Source organism: Amblyomma maculatum, chromosome 5 (genome assembly GCF_055883805.1).
Source record: "Amblyomma maculatum isolate TAMU_Amacu chromosome 5, ASM5588380v1, whole genome shotgun sequence".
Lineage (NCBI taxonomy): Eukaryota > Metazoa > Arthropoda > Arachnida > Ixodida > Ixodidae > Amblyomma > Amblyomma maculatum.
This window is the reverse complement of record NC_139348.1, coordinates 81,379,560-81,403,624: the sequence shown is the minus strand read 5'-3', so window position 1 is coordinate 81,403,624 and position 24,065 is coordinate 81,379,560. Positions and strand designations below refer to the sequence as shown.

The 24,065-nt window shown below is 44.1% G+C and overlaps 1 long non-coding RNA gene across 5 annotated transcripts in view; it reads left to right on the top strand.

Annotated features, from left to right (window-relative positions):
• The window catches only part of LOC146188593 (uncharacterized), a 104,318-nt gene that overhangs the window by 53,407 nt on the left and 26,846 nt on the right, over nucleotides 1–24,065 (top strand). For 2 of the 5 annotated variants that reach the window (XR_014707233.1, XR_014707232.1), the window contains exon 3: nucleotides 264–354. This is a non-coding gene — a long non-coding RNA (uncharacterized LOC146188593). Of the gene's footprint in view, nucleotides 1–263; nucleotides 355–3,299; nucleotides 3,577–23,539; nucleotides 23,637–24,065 lie in introns of those variants that run through there. The other 3 variants (XR_014707235.1, XR_014707234.1, XR_014707236.1) reach the window with 3 other exon arrangements.

Sequence of the window (24,065 nt, the reverse complement as noted above, 5' to 3'; positions counted from 1 at the left end):
TTTTCCTAGGTTACTTCGTATCCTTTAAACAGCCTGCAGCTTACGACAGTGGTGAAGTTCTTCTTTGACGCCGATAAAGTTCAAAATGTAGTTATGACAGTTGCAGTCTCCTTTGTATTAGTAAGCGTCAGTTTGTTAGAAGTACTATTTCTACCCTCGCTGTCCCTACTTAGTCCAAAGCGTCATATAGGATTGCCGAGTTAATACAACTGTCAATAATATCTATGGTATTCCTACTAACCTCTTTTCCACGATTTCCGCAGCTTCACGGGTCCTCCAGAAAGTAATGTATATCAACCACGAAAAAATGTGCCTCGTACTCCTTCAAGTCCTGCGTACCCGCACAAGAGGCTGGTAACTGATCAACATAAAACGTTTTACGATTTAGCGTGGTTTTGCTCGTAGTGACAGTTCCGTGGGCCAGAATTTCGGCTTTCACTTCAATTAGGGGCCATATCAACTGACTAGCTTTAATAGATAATACGAATGTTCAAACCTTCCTTGCTAATATCTAGTAGTTGTAGTAGTAGTAGTAGTAGTAGAAGTAATAGTAGCTTTAGTAAAAGTAGTATTAGTATAAATAGCAATTGTAGTAATTATCAAAAGCAGCATCTACTAAATCGTTGAGGATGTAATAGATTGCGTAACCCATATAGCTTCCACATGACTCGTGTTTTGGCAGACTGCCAACTTCTTGTCTAGCTTCTTCTTCTTGTCTAGCTTGAGGGTGATAGTAGTGGAGACAAATATGATATAATTAGTGACAATGATAACAATTCAGTTCAGTTCAGTCGTTCACTCGTGTCCGACTCTTCGTGACCCTATGGACCATGTCACGCCACGCTTTCCAGTCTCTCACTATCTTCCTAACATCACATAACTTCATCTGCACTGCCTCGAGGATGCAATATAACAATCGCGTTCGCTGCCTACCCTTCTCCGGCGACCCTCAACCTTTCCCAACATCAAATCTTTCTCCAGCTACTCCTCTCTTCTCATCAGATGACTAAAGTAGCTGAGCTTAAACTTTAGAATTTAACCCTCCAATGAGCAGTCAGGGTTTATGGTGGACAATATCGACTGATTTGATCTTCTGGTAGTCAAAGGAACTCTCGAGAGTCTTCATCAGCACCACAATTCAAACACGTCAATTCTTCGGCGGTCAGCCTTTTTCACAGTCCAACTCTCGCATCCATACATCACAACTGGAAAGACCATAGCACGAGAGCTACGGATCTTGATTGGCTTACTAATGTCTCTGCTCTTTACTAGGCGGTCAAGGCTAACCATTGCTCTCTTTCCCAAAAGTAGGCGTCTCCTAATTTCATGGCTGCAGTCTCCTTCCGAAGTAATCTTGGATCCCAAGAACAGAAAATCTGTCACAGCTTCCACTTCTTGTCCATTGGTGCTCCAGGACTTGATAGGGCAAGACGCCATGATCATTGTCTTTTTAATGTTCAGTGTAATCCCAAACTTCTCACTCTCTTCTTGTACGCGCATCAGAAGTCCCTTGAGTTCCACTTCACCTTCTGCCATTAAAGTGGTATCATTCGCATATCTAAGGTTGTTGATACGTTTTCCAGCAATCTTCACTCCAGCTTAAGACTCGTCCAGAACGGCCTTCCTCATGATGCACTATGCATATAGGTTAAATAGGCAGGGCGACAGTATGCAGCCTTGCCTCACTCCTTTCTCGACCGGAAACCAAGCAGTAAGACCATGCCCAGATCTGACTGTGGTTGGTTGGTTCATAGAAAGGGAAAGACACAGTATCTGTCACACTTGCTCTGTGGACACCTGAACCGCGCCGTAAGGGAAGGGATGAAGGTGGGAGTGAAAGTGGATAGAGAGAAAGGGGAGCCGTAGTGGAGGGCTACCTCGTAATTTCGACCACCTGGGGATGTTTAACGTGCGCTGACATCGCACAGCACACGGATGTCACTTCGTTTCGCCTCCATCGAAACGCAGCCGCCGTGGTCGGGTTCGAACCCGGGAACTCCGTCACAGTAGTCGGGCGTCTTACCATCTGACTGTAGCCTCTTGCCCTTCATACATGTTCCTGAGGAGACAGATGAGGTGAATCGGAACTCCCATCTCTTGGAGAGCTTGCCACAATCTCCTGTGATCTACGCAGTCAAACGCTTTCGCATAATCAATAATGCAGAAGTAGATGGGTTTCTGGAATTCTCTTGCTTTTTCCATGATCCAGCGAAGGTTTGCAATTTGGTCTCTAGTTCCCCTGCCCTTGCGAAACCCAGCTTGCACGTCCGGAAGCTCCCGATCCACATACTGCTGCAGCCTACCTTTGAGGATTTTCAACATCACCTTGCAGCATGCGAAATAAGCGCGATTGTGCGGTAGTTGGAACAATCTTTGGCACTGCCTTTCTTTGGAATGGGGATGTAAACTAACCTCCTCCAATCTATGTGACGAATCGATTTCAAAAATTAGATGATAACAATTAGCGTTGTATTGGAGTTGCGGTTAGTCAAATTATAATGGTGTAGAAGCGATGGAAATGACGGTGCGCAGGTCTTTCGCTCTTGAGCATATTTGTGGGTTATCTTGTAATGTGGTCCTGTCATTTTAGGGAATTTACGCTGTCGGCTTTTAATTAGAAATATAGGTTCATTTCATATGCCGGCACCGCACGGTATGAACACTGTTGGCAACCATGACAGCATTGTCGTCCATTTTTGTGGTCACTTGGATGCCACCCGGAGACGCTGTCCGCTTGTGGCATGTCGAGTTCACTTGAAGTGGATTCACATGACAGACGGAATTGCGAAGCGCTCTTACAACCCAGGATGACGTAACTACAGAGTACTAGAACATTCTAGCATACTCTAGATATAACACTTACGTACGTGATTTCCATTGCTTTGCTTCGGTCCGTGAGCAGCGTTATCACAGTTCAGATTGTTCATGAGATACACAATTTATTTATTTTTATATTTGAATTGTGGGTAGCATTCCAGCCATCCCTCCGGGTGCCCAAGCATGAAAACGTAACTCACATTGCGAAGGAAGGAAAAAGAAAAAAACGTCATCAAGGAACTGTACTGCCCAACGAGCAAGACATAGACCACGGTGCAGCACATGCTGAATCGGAACGAATTCGCGATTGAGGTCACCACCACTTCAGACAACCCATACATGTCCTTCGTCTATTTATAGTAACCAACTGTCGAGCTCAATTTGGTCGAGGATTTAGCAACGTTGGAATCAATATTAATATATAGCAGCTTGTGCATAGCGTTCCCTGGCGTGGCGTGAAACAATTATTTCGTTTTCCATAGCAGGCATGTGCGAGAAAAAAGGAGGCAAGCTTGCGAAAGGCGTTGAAATGCTCATATACCTCAAGTTAGTTTCTCTTAACCCGAGGCTTCGGCGGCAACGGCACCCACTGAAAACCTGAAGCAAGGCCTGAAATCTCAAGTATACGTCTGATTGGCAAGCAGGCATTGTAGGTAAGAACAATGCCAGCAACTTTCATACATGCCCAACATTCCACTCGAAAACATTTCGCCCGCGGTAGTAATTTTAAATAAACGGTCCTGCAAATACACATTGCAGTCATACAGTTATTGCGAAATCAGGGTGTAGGCGGGCAGTATGTGAAAATTCTCGCACATATCTATAGCGGCTGTGCAAAAACCACAGTTCTTCGTAAAGAAACATCAAAAATGCAAAAAGAAAGGTGTTAGTCAATGAAACACGATCTCCCGAGTAATATTCACATAATTGTTTAGATGAAGTATTAGGAGACTGGAATGGGATTAGTCAAGAATAAGGGTTGATGAAGAGCATGTTGAGCTCATCAACGCGACATACCACAATGCCGGCTTCTGGACTGGCGCCTACTCGTCGAGAGCGCAGCTGCGGTGCTTGCACTTTAGAGCCGGCCCGCGGTGCGTGACTTTGCGTTCATTTCCCGTGATCCTGGATCGCGGAATGCCTGGCTGGCGCGGATTTCAAGTCGCCGACGCAACGCCGTCATCAAGACGACTCCGGATGTCCGCGCGTCTGCAAGGCGAGCAGCAGTATTCCGGACCGCAGATCATCCACGATGGGTGGAGGTGTGTGTGTGGGTGTGTGGTGTGTGCGCGCTGTGCTCTTGTGTAAAAGAGCAGCGGATGCCAGGGCCCTCATTCCCACGGGCCTCGGGCTGTCCAGCAAGGACGTGCGGGACCACGGCTACGGATTTGAACTTCATGGAATGTGCACGCGTGACGTTGTGCGTACAGCACTACGGGTGTGAGGAGGAACTATATGCTAGAGCCTACTGGCCCCGCCCAGAGAGTTTACTACGTCTCTATTGGCTTATGATCTTTGTTTAGCGAGCCTATTTAACCAGGTGTCAGGGGTGACTTTGGGGAGAAGAGACCAGTTGTAATAGACATGCTGTAAACTTGGTTCGACTCCGAGTAGTTCTCCAAGGTGCTCAGCAGGTACACCTCAACAGACCGCCGGTCAGCGCAACCGAGCACGGCGGGTGAGAGAACCCTTTCGAATGTCAGCCGCTGAACAGACCGTCGCCCTCAGGACGAGCACGGCGGGTGACAGCTTTGAGAGCTGCTTCGAAACATAACTGAGTACCTATGTAATCTGTTATTCGCTGTTGACATTGCCTTGCAAGATAACAGAGGGGAATTGCAATTAACAATTGAAGACCATTAAAACAAAAAAGTTGCCGTAAATATTTGTATGCAAACGTCTAAGTTAATGTTCAACAGCCTCGGGAATAGCCGCTAACAACGGGTAGCGAAGCACGGAAAGGGGTAGGTGAATATGTATATTTATGATAAGTAGTATCTGCAAACCCAGCAATGAATTGCTTGTAGAATAAGATAAGGATGAAGCGCATTTGGCTGGTACTCGTAGTTTACGATTGGCAGTTTGCCGGTGCCTCTAACGAGAAAACTATACAAGGGTTGCATTTTATCCGTACTCACTTAGGGGGGCACGAAAGCAGAGGTTAAATAAAAACGTTTCTATTCGCCGCGAGATCGACCTAGAGGTGGCGCCACCGTCACTCCGGTATTGTGGATCGGCAGCCGGCGGCTCTCGAAGAAATGCACGCTGCGTAGGTCTGCTTCCGAATGAATGAAAGAATGAATGAATGAAAAACTTTATTTACACAAAGGGAATTCTCCCGGCGTTGGTTGGGCCCTCAGTCCAGGGCCCCAGTGGCCTTTGCCGTCTTGCACGCCATGTCAATCTTCTTCTGCTTCCGAGTTTACGGCGGGTTTGTTGGTGATGAAAACGTGTCTTCTGCAGTATTTCTGAATATCCAAGGATTTCGCCAATGCAGCAGAAGAGCGGATTTTAGGAAAACAAAGCACGCAGCCACTAGTCTTCATGATTTACTTTTCACGTCTCTTGCGCTGTACCGCGCTCACGCGCCTATATGCTTGGGCCTGCCTAATGACAGGTTTGTTTTTCTTATCGACTTTTAAACAGTTTGAGCGTGTCTCATGCGAGTGAGACCGGCGAATTTAGTGTCAAGCCCACGCAGATAAAAGGTTCGTGCTCTGACCTGCAGTAATTTAGATTGAATCAAGAAAGCTTGGTTCATTACATCGTACTTTACTCGAGGATTACGCAGGTTAAATGTAGCATTGGCAGCGCACTGCATGGTGAGTTGCTTTAGACTGAGTGCACATCAACTCTGGCCCAGATAACCACGCACAAGTATTCCCCAAAAATGAGATCACGCCGACCCTATACAGAAAACCTCGCCACACTGGAAAGCTGATTGTTCACGTGTACAGCACTGAGTGGATTGAATTTGCCGAAGTGCTTCTTGCGGCCACTGTCACATAATGTGATAGTGTATTAATGCATGCACCACTAACTGTAAATGATTTCCTGAAACCGAGAAAAGTATAATAATTTCTGATGTGTGTGATGTTAATATGTAACGATAAATTAGTAGTGTAATTATTTTGTTTTGCAATGCGAATAAATTTCCCCCTGTGAGAGAACTTTTACACACTTGACAGAATTTACAATAATCAGCGATTAATTTTCAGTAACGTTAAAGCGCAAGCTACGAATTACTCGCTGCGAAGACATCGTTATAAACTGCGCATGGGCACCGTCACGTTCTGGGAAGCAATTTTACAGGCTGAAAATTTCTTTATCACTAATTATTTAGCAGTGACTAAATCTTATGCGAAGTAAAATATTAGGGTTGCTTCCAAAACAGATGCCGGATATAAAACTATTCCGAAAGAAATGGAGGCCATCTTATTACGCGACTATAAAAATGTATTCATTCCCGCACTAAACACTGATATTCAAGCCCGCATGAAGCTGTTTTACTCCCCCTGTCAGAAATGACGAGTTTTGTCGGAAGACAGCACCTGGACGAAAAGGGATTATAATGATTATAATAGGCTACCAGTAAAGTACGTTGATCTAGGTGTATTATGTAATATTTAGGGTAACAATTAGGTGCAGGGAATATGTTTCCCAAACATTCGAGCATTTCTCTGAAGCAAAATGTGCTCACTAAAACTTTTACGGATACACAGAAGCCTTCAACAACAAAAAAAAAGAAAAGAAAAGAAATGCTTATTGGCCCGGGTTTAACGCATGAAAGCGGCATCGGCTATGACGGATGATTGCAGAGGCTGGTTTTGGTGTCGTTTTTTTTCATTATTAACACCACATTTACCACGTGAGATTGTTTACTGTGCAGTCAAATCCCACAGCAGGGGAACGCCTTTCGAAACGGTTGTGATTGAATCCGCCGTCCTCGAAATCAGCAGTCGAGCGCCCTTACCATTCAGACACAGCGACAGAGGTTTAAAAACAAAAAGCAAAAAAAAAGTACTCACGCAACTCTATCGTGCATACAGACGGCATAGTAGGCATAGAGTGGTGTGATCAAACTGCATTCTGCTATATAAAGCAGTCTGCGATGGCATATGTTTTAGTAGCTGCGGTATTCCAAACAGAAATGGGAATATGCGATTTCTGAGCGTTTGCAATAACATTTGTTGACGGCAACGCCGGCGGTAACGACAATACCACTTCGTTTGAGATATTGCATGTCAAAGCATCTCAAGCGCCGTAGACCGCGATGGATGATGTCCTTATCCAAGCATGACATGCTCGATACGGACAAGTATATTTTTTTAATGAAGCGTGGGGCTATAGACTGTTCATATTTATTTTGCAAGAGGCATATAGGTAAGCAAAAGCTCACAGCAGCTGTGAAACAAACAAAAACACTCCTGTACACGCCGCATGCCCGCGCGTAAATAACTGCGGGCTGGCACGCGACGCGAAAACGCATCCACACTGAGTAGGTTTCGCCGCTGAGCCGCAAGGTAGCGACTCTGCTCGATCTCGAGGCCAATTCCTAATTTGAGAAAACGCAGAGAGCAATGGAACGGGAACTTGTGGGTGTAAAGTTCAAGTTCTAGATTATATGAGGTTCTAGTGGTAATCAACAACAAATGGGCATGGTCCGGACATGTACTGGGAGCGAGTTTCCGGTCTCTCAACAATAGGTTCCTCTGAGTAGCGTCACCTGGCATCTGATAGCGGAAAAATCGTAAAAATGAGTATCAGCGCATTTAAAGCCTGTCGTACTCGTTGCTTCAGTGGCGCAATTGTTACCTTCGACGCCTTTTGGAATATGCTTCCTACCAGGCGCAGAACCAGGTGAATTGCTTTGCGAACTATTATTGTCGCTCTTTATGCACAGCCTTGCGCACGTGAATAGATGTAAGACATGAACGTATTATTGTACATCCTGCTTATCAGCGTTCCATTGAAAGCATCATCTACACACAGGAAGTGCTCAGGCAGCAAGATTCTCAAACTGAGTGGCTATCAGTACTCGCCAAACTAAAATCATTTATATCATTCTATCATCGTGCAGTAGCCAGAAAGTGATTGTTCCTTTTATTGTCGTGTAAATGTATTTTGTGTTTGTTCGTTCTGCTAAAACGGTAATAAAAACAGAGAGCTTCAGTGGCGCAATGGAATGGCTCTACTTAGGTGAGCACTAAGCGAATAAAACATCTCTTCGAACCGGTGAGTGTAACGTTTTGATTTTTTTAAAATCGCAATGTTAAAATAAGATACTAAGATTTTTCTGGGGGGGCGGGGGGGGCTGTTTCCCTTTAGGTTTCATTATGTGATGTTTTTAATTCTTAATACTACAAAACCAGACGTGAACAGCGCCACGAAGTGACGGCATGACGCCAGTAATACTATTTCACTTACCTTCACCGTAATCATTTCCTGCCAGAAGTGAGTGTGTGTTACCTTTAGGTTGCGTTCAGGGACACTTCTCGGTAACAATCGCCGTCTAACCCGTTCAGTGGCAACCAGTGAGGATAAAGGAGTTGCTGGACCCTACTGTTGAGGAGACGGAATTACACGTACTGGGAAGAGAGGATAACCGACGGTAGCTATGGGTAACAAATTGCATTCCAAGGTAAGTAAATCATAGAAGGGCGCACAAGAATGCTAGATGGATGATCTGACGACATTGCGCAGGGGTCTATGGATGCAGCGAGAACAGGACCAGGTTAATTAGAGTTGTATGGAAGATGTCTTCGCCCTGCAGTAGGTAGTGGGGCTGATGATGAGGCTTCAAAAATATTTCAGTCTCAAAGACAGAGCGCGGAAAGAATTTTTTTCCACTACTTCAATTTTCTGCAGAGTGCTGGCAAAGTTGCCGAAGGACGCATTTCGAACTAAAGACACAAAAATAGGAATGACATATCAGTTGTCTGATAGACAGGAATTGTAGACTGAGCGTGTCAGTATACATGCCGGTATGCAAGAGGGAGTGCGGGAAGGAACTGATTTTTGCGCCGGGTCTGTGCAAAGAGAAATATTGAATATTGAAGAATTATAAAAAAAAAAATATTGATTTCGAAGCGTTTTTCCTACGATGGGCGGTAAGGATAGGAATTTTGGACAGAGTATATCAGCTAGGTTGGGAGCACAAACTGTTGCTGCGACTGAATTCCGCACACGCTCGAGAAGTAACAGATAAACTTGCCTGGTCTAGGGACGAGAGCACTTTACTATCGCCGAAGCCTATCACACTGTGTAAAGCTGCAACACATTGTAGTGCTGTGCTGTAAACAATCGTCTTTACAAATTCCATTTCCAGTGCAATCTCGCGCTCTTCAGTGAACATCGTTGTCTTCATGAAGTGCCTCTTGCGCCACTCACTCTGTTATCCAGGTAGGTTAATGCATCAAACATTGTGCGAGAGTAGCGTTGGGTGAATCCACCAAGAAGTAAAACTCTTAATATATTGGCAGGTTTCGCACATGCTAATGCAAGTAGACCCATGTGATGTTTTTGCGGTAGAGGGAAGCAGCGCATCTTTGGAAACCGCGGCGTCGTCCGAAGCACCGGCAAAATAAGCTTCCACCTTTCAAAGATACATCTGGCCAACTCATAATCAGCTTCAACAAAACCTCCCTTCAAGCCTTTTTTTCATGACAGCAAAGAAGAACATGGCAAACGCTGCCGAGACCTCACCAAACATTTGAGAGGAGACCACACTGCAGACTGCACCTCACATCCAGTTCTAATTTGAAGAACCAGACAGATACCAGCAGAAGCTCGCGCACACCTAGATATCGTATGAGGTTGAAATATTTACCGGGAAGTCTGTAACTGCAAATCTGAGACATGTAAATATAACTGCTAGCTCATATCTACCAGGTCCTCAATAATAACCAATTTTTTTTATTTGTATATATTATGTGAAACGAATAAAGTAATTTAAGGTTTCAGTTGGACTTATGTAGCAGCTACGTTAGCGTTGAGAAGCACTTCGGCCTGATTATGACATACCACTAGACTGGCGAAACAGCGTTTTTTTTTTGTAACGACGTGTGTTCAATCTATAGTACAATAGGGAGAGCAGCTCTAACCCATTCCATATACTTTATTCCTTAAAAACGCGGACATGACACACAGTATCTACTAAGATGTCACAATCGCTTCCATCTGTATATACAGCGACGCCACGGAAATATTTCTGCTCTATGGCCATTGATTTAGATATCAGCCGCTCGCAATTTAACGTGATGTGCCTAATTGTCACATTGGATGGAGAAACACAGTGTTTCTCGAAGATGCGATTCAATATCAAACGCAAATGTGTTCACTCGCCTGGTATTCACTTGGCATTCGGGTTGCTAACATTGCGTAATGTCTGTGTTCTAGCCGATTCTAAAATATTTTGCTAAATTCCTGAAATGTTGAGAACAAACCAATTTGTGTCTATATGTTCGGTCGTTGTTGAAACAGCTAAAAAGCCTGTCAATCCGAACTAAAGCAGTCACTCTGCTGGCGGCGAAACGAAGAAATCTGCTCGAAGTGTGTACAAAGCCAGATTTACAATATATATATATATATATATATATATATATATATATATATATATATATATATATATATGCAGAGTAAGAAATATATTACCATGTTCGCCAAAGCGCGAAAATATGGCTACAAACGCGACTTTATCCAACATGTTTCCAGTTAGGTAACTAGTGAAGCGATACTGAATAACTACAACAGTGCGGCAAAATATTATTTCGGTGCAAGCCGGCCTCAATGGCGTATATGGAAAGACTCATTATTGAACGTTTGGCATCACATTAGAGTGGCCGTCAAGCTCTACATTTAGGGTTATGAAGCGACAGCTTTAATTCGTCACGTTTAAGAGTTCTTGTTGGTCCTTCTTGGCATACATCGACGTGGCTAATTCACAGATCTCTGATCTGTCGAACGTTTATCTGTTGTTTTACATTTACTCTTTAGCCTACAGTTTTTGTGAAAGGTCTCTCGACAACGATATAAATGACCGCTGACCCAATACTTTCGAACGTGACTGAATTGTGTAAAGAAGGCATATGTAACTGATAATGCAAGAGATGTGGAGGCTAGCTCTGATGTCAACCTTCAGCATGAAAGGAAAGGTTCTACTTGACCGCTTCTGCTGAACCGGCCATGGCATGTGGTTTCATGATGTGAGACACCCTGCTACCAATCGAGGTCGGTCATGCCAGCCACCAGCTACAACCTGCCGAAGACAAAACCGTGGTCGTTCGCTCATAACGTCGCTTTGCGACGCCGACAACGCGGACGCCTGTTATTCTACAGAGCGGTGCTTTTAGCCCTGTCTCGGTAAAACAAAATACGCTGAGCTGCTAGCAATTGAAAGGCGCCAAACCGGAGGCTCCTTGCAGAGAAATCGTTTCTGAATATAACACTTTTCAGATGCCAAATTCTGCATGGAGAGAATACGTTTGCCTGCAGCTTCATTTGAGCGCCCGGCTTCTTGTACCTAACTCGGAGGCTGTTGAAACTCTCCTAATGCATAATATTGTTGCGGGCCGGCAAGCCAATTAAATCAGGAGAACTGAGGACAGGGAGAAGATGTTCGATGACCGTGAGAATACGTTTACTGAAAAGTTGCGGGCCTAGTGCGAGCGCGTCTGCCCGCGCCACTGCCCACTTCTTTCTCCTTCCTGGTCCGTAACAACATACCTGGGTCTACGTTCTAAGTTTGAGTCGATATTCATAAATGTCGTTATCTATTTGACCTAAAGCTACTTGATTGATGGAAACGCCGGAAAGAAAAGGGGCTACCACTTCTCCTTTGGCGTTCGCGCAAATAAGTTGACTAGAGGTCTCAGAGGGAATGACAAGTGTCACAATGACAAAAATAGGAATGCGGATCCGAAGCATGAACTCGAGCTCGGCCGACAAATAGCGCAGCATCGACTGCTAGGCAAAAAGAGGTAGGCCGATCTTTGCTGCCGCGTTAGGACCGGGTTTGGTTTTGTACGTGGCCGTTAGTTTTCTGCTGACCGGTTGCCGCTTGCCAAGAAGCATCGGACCAGCGTCATGGCCCAACTAACATTAACGATCCAGCAGCAAAATAAAGAAAGGTCATTTCGCGTTTTCTCCTCTGCCATTCACTGTTACAGATTGTACTCAGTTTATAAATAGGATGTGTGAGTAACTAAAAGCATATGACAATTTTGTAGCGAAAGCTACACTACGCCATCCTCGAGCTTTTCGCCGGTACCTGAGTGCCTGAAAAAGCGGAAGTTTGGGCTTCACCTTTCACGTGGGAGGGTGACATAACAAGCAGCCTAACATGTCATTTCAAATCACTTTACCGCTATGCAACGCAGGAACGTTCACACGGCTTACTTAAAGCGGAGCTTTATATATGTCATTTTTATGTGTGATGTGCGTTATTGCCTAAAAGGTGCAGCTTAAGTGTGAGCCATGTATTTCAGCGAAAGCTGCATTACACTACCCTTAATCATTTCGCCCTTGCCTAGCAACCTGCTTCGCTAACTCGGGGTTCTCCATTCATGTTGGAGGGTGACATTAGAATCAGCTTGCTATCATGCTTGAAATCACGCAGTCCCTATGCCCAACTGGCACGCCCATAACTGGAAAGAAAGTAAGTTCTATATACAGCGCCAGTGAACTTTGATGCGTTCAACGGAATGCGGGTTGTGTTCGACGCAAACTTCGGTCGCCCGCAGCTAAATATTTCGCTCCATATTCGGTTCAGCAGCATTGTGCACCTATATTTTTTAAATTCACGCAGAATGAAAAAGGGTCTCATTATAACAGCTCAAGAAGAGTTATACCACTCAGGTTGCCATGCGATTCAAATCGCACTGAGATGAGTTTTCATTCTACTTTTATTACCTTGAGTAATTAAGAGGCATTCTATTCAGTTTTTTTTTTTTCAACAATTAGTTTTCGTGCTTCATTGTAACGGTTTATCACGAAATTAACAAATACCCTGCTTTGGAGGTGAGAAACATTGCAGAACAATTTAAAACCTAAAATTTCTACTTGTTGGTCTCGTTTTCTCACTTTTAGTCTGTTTAGCCCACTTGTGCATCATCGTGGGCACTACATCAAGTTAGTGGAGTACCTCTGCTAGCTATATGAATACAGCGACTTCCGCGCTGATCAAGCCACGTGCCGAGTGAGCCAATAACTAACATGCGCAAATGTTGTTAAAATTATAATTGAGAGTGCCAAATCACCTTGACATATATTAAAATAAATAATTGAACTATCCAACCCAAAACTAACTAATTAACATACTAAGAAAGGTGTTGGGCAAGGAGACACAATCTCCCCAGTAATATTCACAGCTTGTTTAGAAGAGGGATACTGTCTGGGCCAACAGTTTTTTTTTTTTTCGGATCAATGTTGAGTACAAGCGACAGGATTCCTTCTTCGGATAAAAAATGTCATGCACGGCGGGAAGCGTGGAATCTATTGGTCTTATACGTTTTGAGCCAATATTTCTGATGGATAAAACACAGTGAAAAATATTACATCTATTAGTAATATCCGAGCAATAAGTAACAACATCTTCAGAGTCAACAATCTAGTCAGTGTTTTCGTTCGATGAAGCAAGATGACCCCAAGAGCACTCTGGCGAACCTTTATTAAAGCTAGATAAAGTCTGAAAGTAACGATTTTCTTTTGCAGCCTGCAATTTCACTTTTAACATTTTTGAAAGTTGCGATACATCAGAGTGGTTTTGTATCTTGTTGCTCTTGTTGCGTTTTAGCTGTCCGTTTTATGAATAATTGTGCGCTTAACCCACGGGTTCTGTTCTTGAGCAATCTTCTGTCGTTTAGGAAGAAAGCTCTCCAAACAGTAATATAAAATCATTTTAAAGTGATTTCAAAGCGCGTTTATGTCAGTCGCCCAGCAAATTATACAATGACATTTCTAAATAATCTAATATGCTCACGTCCTCAGCTCTAGAAATGTCACGAGTAGGGATTGTCTCTTGTTCTTCGCATGCAGTGCCGCTTTTTCACACAGCAAAACAAGTTAAAACAAGTCCCCCATGGACAGAATTTTTACATCCACCAATCTTACTTTTTACGAATACGAGGTCTAACAACGATGCTTAGTTTGCTCCAGTCCTTGTTGCTTCTTGTACTAATTGTGCAAGATCTTTGCTGAACGTAATATTCATGAGGGCTTCGCAGTGTTTGCTGTTCGCAGTGGTGACTATTTATAGTGCATCCATTGTAAACCCGGTAGTTTGAAGACTCCCACAATAATTTGTCGTGCGTTTTCAGTGAGGTTACTACAGAGACCATGTATTAAATCTAGAAACTGAACTGGAGCATCCGGTGTGGAAACTGCTCCAATTATGCAGGGTGCACTACACAACTTATTCTTGCACCATGTACACTGGTGTCGGACTGCCATCTAAGGACACCACCTGGATATCTTCCTTAAAATGATGAAGACACCTCGACCTCACGCATCTCGATCTCTGTTAATAATTTTATATTTATTTGGTAGCAAATTATACAATGACATTTCTAAATAATCTAATATGCTCACGTCCTCAGCTCTAGAAATGTCACGAGTAGGGATTGTCTCTTGTTCTTCGCATGCAGTGCCGCTTTTTCACACAGCAAAACAAGTTAAAACAAGTCCCCCATGGACAGAATTTTTACATCCACCAATCTTACTTTTTACGAATACGAGGTCTAACAACGATGCTTAGTTTGCTCCAGTCCTTGTTGCTTCTTGTACTAATTGTGCAAGATCTTTGCTTAACGTAATATTCATGAGGGCTTCGCAGTGTTTGCTGTTCGCAGTGGTGACTATTTATAGTGCATCCATTGTAAACCCGGTAGTTTGAAGACTCCCACAATAATTTGTCGTGCGTTTTCAGTGAGGTTACTACAGAGACCATGTATTAAATCTAGAAACTGAACTGGAGCATCCGGTGTGGAAACTGCTCCAATTATGCAGGGTGCACTACACAACTTATTCTTGCACCATGTACACTGGTGTCGGACTGCCATCTAAGGACACCACCTGGATATCTTCCTTAAAATGATGAAGACACCTCCACCTCACGCATCTCGATCTCTGTTAATAATTTTATATTTATTTGGTATTATTTCGCAATCTCTTGTCGTAACCACATTTCAGTTAGTATTACATTGTCGGGGTTGAAATAAAAAAGGTGTTTTAATTCCAGTGCTTTATTTACTACACTACATGCTTTAACAGAAATCACGAGTACTGTTCGGGATTTATTGTTCCGAATGTCAGTCGTTTGCATCCTTCCTCTAACTTTATTGTGCACGATCTGTGGTCATCGAGGCATATTTTTTCTTGTCGGTGACAATCTTATCGTGTACTAGCCAACCTTTCGAACCGCTGTCTTTTTCTTGCTTTGCACATTCTTAGGTTTGTTCCTTTTTGTAAAGTAGTCGTCAGAAAGTCTTTCGAAACCGCTATGTTGGTACACTTTTGTTTCTTGAAGTTTTTCATGATCTCAAATTTTTGTAGTTAAAAATCGTATGATTATCGGTCGCGATCTGTTGTCACGCTTTCGGCCAAGCCTGTGGGTTTTTTCCACTGTTTTTCTTTTGCACCAAGTTTGTTATCAAAGACATCACAAAACACTTTTCCTTGATTTCGTCACTGGTTTCTTGGTAATTTTCGGGTATTCCAAAAATATTAAATTATTTCTGCAGTATAGATCTTTTGTTGTTTTGACTGTATTATGGTCTGAATTCCTTTCAGCGTTGGACCAAGGTCTTCTATTTTCGTTTCATACACTTTTCGCAGTCATATCATCTAGTTTGTTTGAAAAAGGTATTTGTTTTGCATTTTTTTTCCTAATATCTTCACGCACTTTATACTGTCCGGATAGCAGTTAATGCAGCATTGTATCGACATGGTTAGGTCCAGGATTCCCTCTAATATTTTCATCCAGCATAGGAGCGAAGATATACATTGCATAACATTCTGGATGCACCCCTTGGGGCAGGGTAGAACAATGAGAAACTTATCATCGCTTCCAAAGCATTTACCAAACCCACTAACCTGTAAGAACAGGACCTATGGTTGTGGCGCTTCCATCCGTAAAGTTTCGCCGTGCCCACAGGATGGCCTAATGAACACTGGCCTTATGCAGTCGGTGCGCTGGGTAGGCGTTGCCGCTGCGTTTGCCGTCGATGGTCCATGCGCATGGTACATTTGGTTGATATCAAGATGCCACTTTGATTCCGGCGTGCAGTAGTATGCGATGCTGTTGAAGTCCAGACCCGTGTTTGAAGCATGTAGTGATTATAGTGCATAGCACAGTAGCGCCTGCAACTACACCACGTAAGGTTGTTCCGACTTCATACGTAAAATTTCGACATGTATTCAGTTTCAGAATGGGCATTGTTTGCCTCTGGCCGAACATGAGCGATTCAAAGTGTCGTAGAACGAGGCTGACGAAATTCTTCCTATGAAGTAGCAAGTGTACTCAACTGGTAGTGCAATCATTTAGTTGGCCTTAAACACTTCCTGAGGCCTGTCTGCCTCGTTGTTCAGTAATTTAAGCAGAGATGAAGCCTTGAAGAAAAAGAAATGGGCATTGCAACGTCATACAATACCGGTTTGATTTAAAGAATTGTTCCTTCAAGTAACGAATGTGATTATTAAGAAATATAGACATAGCAGAGGAGGAACAGCAGTTATATGGGATCAGTTATATGAGAGTTGAGGAGGACAGGGCGGTCGCTTCTGGGGCTAAACATTGTGTTACAACAGAGGTATTTGATTTCTAGGGGCCTGGCTCAATTTTATGGTGACCAAGTTGGACAGAAAGGTCTTGAGTAAAAAGACATGTGGCCGTAGTTGTACCGCGAGGGGGCAACATCTTAGTTGACATGATCGAAATCGAGGCCTCTGCTTATTCTGGTAATTTTAGTTTAGAAACCTTGAGGTTAGGCGTTTAAAGGTCAACTACGCTTAGGTAGATCCCTGCTGACATATTAAAATGCACATCTGGATAAAAAAAAAACAATTAGGCACCGCCATGCAGTCCTGCTCTGTCGGAACATTTTAAGGGCGTTATGCACGCTTCGAAGCTTGAAAAATGCTGCGGACATTATTCCGACCGCTCAGCTACCTAGCTTCCCAAATGTGTCTTTCTAAGCGGTTAGGTCGTAGAGAACAGGAGAGCAAAGTTTGAAAATTCTCAAATTCTTTTTCGAAAGAATAAACACCGCTTTTTATCGACAGGCACGTCAAACTTCACCTAAGAGCTTTTTGAAGGTCTGTTATCAATTACTGTTAAACAAATTTTCCGACGGCTAGTAGATAAATAATAATACTAATAATAGGATAGTATAAGTTGATAATAAGATGAGAAAGGGCAAGGATACGATACTATTCCGGTTGTCTCTCCTGCACGTGGCAAGCTAATGAGGATAAAAGGGTGAGAAAGGACACTGAATTACAACATGTCACACAACTGCAGATTGTATGTGAAAATAAGTGATCCTTACTGTGCTCAGAAGGCACTGCTTGCTGCATTATGTCAGAACAAACGAGTGCGAAGACCGGTGCGGGCAAAAATGAATACAGCATGCTCTATTCTTCTAAACCTTTTACGCATTGCATGAATAAAATTGGAATGTCATAATATGTACGAACGGGTAGTAGACACCAGTGCCCTTTCACTTCAACAAATATTGTTTTCTTATTCCAGTGCGGAATCACGATTTTAATTTCAGCGGAAAATTTGCCCCGTTGACCTATGTCCGCCCCTGTATGCGTTTTATTTACGTTGGAAAGCTTTCTTTTATTCTGATCGTACTCTTCCGAAGTGCCCGTACTATTACAATCTCTATCGAAATTATAGAAGGTAATCTTTGAATTTTTGTCAAACGCTTAGAAAGCATGCTTAATATTATTTCGTCTTCATATTTTTGCATGCTGTCTCCTGAAAGCAAGCACATTTACAGGCTGTGTTCAATTCAATCAGGAAATAGGTTTGAGCACAAATCAAAAAGAAGAACAAGCAATCTGTGCTCCTAAACTCGAGAAATCAAACCTTAAAGCAGTGTCAGTTTAGAAGGTAACAACATAACATACTAAATGTGTATACGTGGGCGCACCTAAAGCCTTAGGGCAGTCGTCAAGCATATTATTCTGGGTGCGTCTAACGTGAATGATTTCCAGATATTCGAATCTCAGTAACAATCTTATAATTATCGATTTGACGCAGTGATGGTAGCCTGGCACGAGTTATAATTCTGAAAAACTTGCCATCATTTTCAATGTAGTTTCAACCTCAAAAGTGTAATACATGCCTTAGAGTTGTCTGAAGTTGAGCGATGCAGAATTGCACATGCGTCAATAGTCTGGAGGGAACAAATTACATCGAAAAATATTTTTCTTTAACGAGAGACAATGGTTGACGTTCAGTGGTGAGCTGTTTGATTTCGTTCATTTTCATGTTCACGATGATTTGCCATGAGACGGACGCGACCTTTGAAGTAAAAGCTTTAGCAGCCACAGTGACTTCAAAGCAATCGGCGATGTTGCCATCTTCTGCACACCAAATATTAGGTGTCTGTCGGCAGCAGTACGAATCTAACAGGCACATGGAGAAAGGAAGAGATGCGGTCTATCAAAGGGGATAGTAGCTGGAATGTAATATCATCATCTGGTGCGTCTACGCACGTGTTTGTACAATCTCCGTCGCATTCAGAGGAGAGATCGTTTAAGGTGTTTTTTAACGCTAGAATAGGAAAACGCCGCACTCTGTCTTGATGTTGCGATAAGCGTGAAAGTTTCTCCACGAGTGAGCGGTGAACTAGAAGGGTGAAATGATTCGAAACTCCAACCGTTCGGCTGACCGCCACTCAGGCGTGGCCTCCTTCGCACGTTCTCTGTAGGCCCTGGTACTTATTTTGCGTGCGGTGGGCCCTCTACAATTATTACGCCTGATCAATGCGTGTCATGTTTTCTAAAATTGCGCGCTTTCTTGGAGTTTGTCTGGATGCCACCCGTAATGTAAAAGCAACCTCTGAAATCAGGTTCGACACCCCTCTCAGCACGGGACCAGTGAGTTACGCGCTGACAAGCGACCTTTCTGAGCGGATTACAGCGTGTGGGTGCTAGCATAAGCACGGGGCTGGCTGCCATCTGGCACTGAAGGAGCAATGTGAGGAGGCTGCAGTAGAATTCGCGGTAACATCCATGGTTTTGCATCATCACTAATAAACAGACTTGTATTTCTATACCGACGTTATTTACAACACGCTTTACGAAATTGTAATGAATATACAAGTACCTTACCATTTTATTAACGTGGCTTGTGTGAATCCCCCACGCGTTTCAAAACACACAGAGCAAGCATCAGTTACTGGATGCTGATTTTGTGCAGCAGCTAAGGCGAGTCCTTCATGCCAAAGTATTCTATTCGAATATGAATAAAGCTTTTGGCAACAGTGCATCTATTCTGCACTCCTTTACATTGATCCTCACGCCGTAAGCCTCTACAAGAAATTACTCATTTAATTCCACCCAAGCACAAGCGTACGCCTGCAAAGGAAAGCTATTCAACTTTCTCAGAAAAAAAAATCGTCCTGCTAGGGGGATCGAACACCAGACCACCGCTTCTCCGGGCCAGTCAGTCTACCAAATGAGCTTACAAGGATGGTCATCGATGGTAGGGAAAGACAAAATGATCAAAAGCTCATAGTGGGCACGGTGTTGGTCAAATATTTAGGGAAATTGCTCAAGGCAGAGTAGACTTCTAATAATGGAGTAAACACATCGAGATCCACTCAAGTGCAGTCGTGGATACAAAAAAAAAAGCTGTACAGCTTTCTGCGGAACTTCATTTATAAAAACCTCCGTCCTGGTGTGAGCGTCGAACCTGGAACGACCAGCTTTCTGCGGAAGTCTATGCTTCTCTACGTCTAAAGGTTTTTACACGCTGCTTCTGCAAAAGGGACGCTTGAATGCGGTTGTTAGGAGTTGATAAACATATCACCATTTGCATGCTAGGGACATACCTATGCACATGCCTTTTAGTATGGTACAGAGAAACAATGTGGCCGAGGTGAATGAGAGATAACATCCTGAAATCCTAAAAGTGTTTTACTGAAAGACTGCAGATTCTGCTACTTTGTAACAACTGTAAGCTGCATAATAGTTAAGGAGAAGTATTTATAGTAAACGTTTTTCAAATTGTTGAAAACGTGAATCATCTTTGACAAGAAGCTTAACAGCGAAAATTTATTGGTGGCCTCAGCACATATTTTTGCCGGACGTAGGGTGTCAATAGGATGCATTAGGGTGCAGAGCCTACTTGAAGATGGAGCCACCTCCTGCTGACTCGACACAAACCCAATCGTAAAAGTTAAGCGCGATTTTTTAAAAAAAACTTCTCACGAACATCTCAAGTTTCATCTTTCAGTCCCACAGACCCCTCTACCTCAGGTCGTTGAGCACTAAAAAAAGCTCGACTCCTCGCCTGTGTGGTCTTCCCAACGTGATATTCCAATGCGCCCCATTTTAACTACAGTCGTTTCCCGCTCCGCAGCTTATATTGTAGTCTTCATCTTATCATCTGACGTCTTGTGCGTTGTGGCTTGACGCAGACACGGAATATCGAATGTCCCTCTTCTGTGTTACTTCAAGTGTACAGCAGTGCTTTATACTCGGAGTGGTTTATGTAATACTAACATAAATGATATAATAAACACCAGCTTCTTGTATCCAACCTACTATATACAGACGACTCAAGCTCACTGATTTCGAAAATATTACACTTGCAAAATATTTCAATGGACTTAAATAAACAGTTTATAAACTGACGTTTCCAAATCAAAGCCATTTATTTGACTCCTGTACAATACATTATAGGTTTTGCACTCCTGCCCTCGCAATACTAGGTGGATTCCCTTTTCCGGGGACCCACTTGCAAACAACGCTGCCGGCGTCCATTGAATCAATGTCTTTGGATCAAGCAGGGCGTTCGTTGGATCAAGCAGGGTCCCTCCCAGACATCTCTAGTTGTATCAGGGTTTGGAGGAATAGATGGGTTTGACCGGCACGCCCAGATCATGTCGACATTGGTAGCCACCTCCCCACAATAGTAGCACGCGGTAGAAAAGGATATTTGGAATATTTAAGCACCTGTAAACACCAGTACAGTACTGGTGCAAATATCGATGAGGAGGCGCTCATCAGCATAATCCACTCACTTACAAGGGGCCGGGTATCACCTGTGCTCCTCCTTGTAGTAACCGGCGATCTCATTGAATGTAAGGGCCAGGTTGTCGGATTGGGAGTAGGCTTCCAACGACAGGGATGTAGCCCGGGGATAGGCTGCGCAGGCTGCCTGATCGGCCTATTTCATTGCCTTAAGTCCGCAGTGTCCGAGGGGCAAATGAGATTAGGCGGAGTTGGGTCTATGTATCTACTCCTAGATTGCAGTATTCGCTGGACAAACGGAGGAGCCCACTCTAGTCTATACAGGCCCCTCACGAATTGGTGAAGCTTTTTAGGTGGGAATGCTGAGAGTCAGAGCGAAAGCAATCTCCTCCGCAAGAGTTGTGCTGCAGGCTTTGAAATTTAGCTCGTTAACAGTGTGTTGTGTACGAACGCAGCCGTATATCACTCCGCGTGGTGTGGACCGACACCGTCCACATAATACACTTGTTGGTGACCGTAGCACCGCTCCAACGCATCCGAGTGCTCCTGTCGACGACCACTAGGTCTTTGTGCAGGTTCCCGGGAAGGGGTCGGACCCGCAGGGCATGTTTCCTGGGTATGGCACTCTCACCCTTTCCTCAACGTGGTATTTGGGTTTGACATGTGCTCGATCCAAAAGGGGGCGACCGGACTTGGTCGTAAGACGCATGTATTGGTTGAATAAGTTAAATTCGCGAAGCTCCTGGAAGAAATTCACCACAAACTGGGCTAGAACTCTCTGTCTGGAGGTGCTGAACTGGATGTCTAGAGCACGCTTGATGACTTCCCGGTGGATATGTTCCAATTCATCATTATTTTGTTTGCGCCTGTACAATTAGGCAGTCGAGTAGAGGATTCTACTCCGCCCGTCAACTGCAATGGCACCCTACGTCAACGGGGCCCTAGTACCTTCACTGGTAGCAGCGATGATGACGAGTAGATGATTCTATACTCATTAACACTGGTGGTTGGAAATCCGGTTGGCCATACGGACCCCCTGGCCTCCCACAATGCGAAGTTTGGCCAGGCTGGTGTTCGTACTGATTTGATGGTGTATGAACACTGCAATCAGGCAGATATCTTTGGCCTCCTGGAGCAGACCCAAGGGGAGTCCGATGCGAAGCTTAGTTTTGCCTGGAAGGGAGAGGCGGACATGCACAAATTCAGATTTATCTGGGGCTCTGAGGAGTCAAGAGTAGGTACCGTAGTCACCGACTACGCTTGCCGCTGCTTGTAGGAAGGCGTCCATGTTGGCCACGTTAACTTGCATGGCCCAGTTGCGATATCATCCACGTAAAGCGCGTGATCTATTCCGGGACGAGAAGCCAATTTGTGGGAACGATGAAGCATCGACAAATTGAGGAGGAGGGGAGACAAGATCGCAACTTGATGTGATCCCCCCGAGCCGGTGGTGTATGGCCCGTGTTCCGCATCCTATATGCGTAATCTTGTATGATTTGCAGGCTTGACTTTCTGTAACAATTGTCTTAATTAGTTCAATCTTTTGTTGCCACACTTAATTTCAGTGAGGTCATCAAGAATTACGTCGTGCTTCACACTGTCGGAATGCGTCTTTGAAATACAAACCCAGGACCACCTTGATGTGTGGACATTCGGCAGAGTCCAATACATTGTTGGGGAGCTGTCAAAGTATATCTTGTGCTGATTTTTGGGGACGGAAACCGAACATGCTGTCCGCGAAAAATGTAGTGTTTCCAGAAATTCTGAGGGTCTGCCACGCACCATTGTCTCCGTCAGCTTGCCGGCACAAGACGTAAGAGAGATGGGGCGAAAGTTCTCCACATCAATAGGTTTGTCGGTTTCGGGATGGAGGGCATAAAAGCCTATTTCCAATCTAGAGGAAGAAGAGTGTCTCCGTACCAAATACTATTGTTTTATTTGAAACCAAGTTATATGATCCGTCGGGAAGGTTGGCAAAAAGTTTACCGTATGCTTGTCGCGCCCTGGTGCAGTGCAATGCTTCATCTTGCTTAAGGCCGCCCGGAGATCCTGGAGCTAGAACGGAGCGTCCAGCTTCGTGTTGGCTTTGCTTGGATACGAATAGGAAACCGAACGGTGGTCCTTACAGGTGCACAGGTATCGGTTCCTGAGCATGTTCGCTATCTGTACTTGCGTTCACGTAAAATTGCCCATGACCCTATGTAAATGGCGTTGGGTTTCCATGCGTGTTTCAGCTGGATCGATGAGGGCGCGGAACAGCCGCCATGTATTGCACCCAGATATCTGCCGCACTGCCACGTTGCATCTGTATACCCAGTTAGTGTCGGATAGCTGAGTAACATATTCATCGCTTGATGTGTGTTTCAAGGTGCGCTTCTTGAGGTCTCTGTTATGGTACTGCTTTTCTTTTTTCATCTTTTTTTGAGGCTGGGGTGGGCCTCCCAAATTTGTAGAGGTGGCTGTGCAAGTGAGTTTGTGTTTTCATTAGCTGTATCTGCTTTTTGTGTTGTTTCAGTGGAGACGTGAATGATTTGTAGCGAGTGTAATATCCGACTGAAGAGGGGTCTACGATAGAGAGAGAGGTGTGGAAAGTTGTGCACTCTCGGACACAGGTACGTGATTGTATGTTTTCAGTGGACGCATGCAGCTGGTTGTGCTGATTGTATGGTGATCACTACCGAGAGTTTCCCCTGTTCAGCCAGTTGGTATGTTGTGCGTTGAGTGTAGATGCAAGACACGTCAAATGTCTCGTTGATCAAAATTCCGAGAAGTGTTTGATTGCCGGGGTCGGTGTGACGAGTAATTGGAAGTGTGTAAACAAGTAATGCAAGCTTTCTCCCACCGAAAATTAGAAGGTGGTCCCTTCCCCCGCCTGCAGAAGGCGTGTGAAAATTTCGCAGACAAACGTTGAGTTTCTAGACACTAAATGTTTAGTATGTGTATGGGTCAGTCAGAACACTTTAGGGGTAGTACCTACACCGTCGAGGAATGAGAAAAGTCGTGCTGTGGCGAGTACGACCTTCTGTGCATTACAGTGCTAG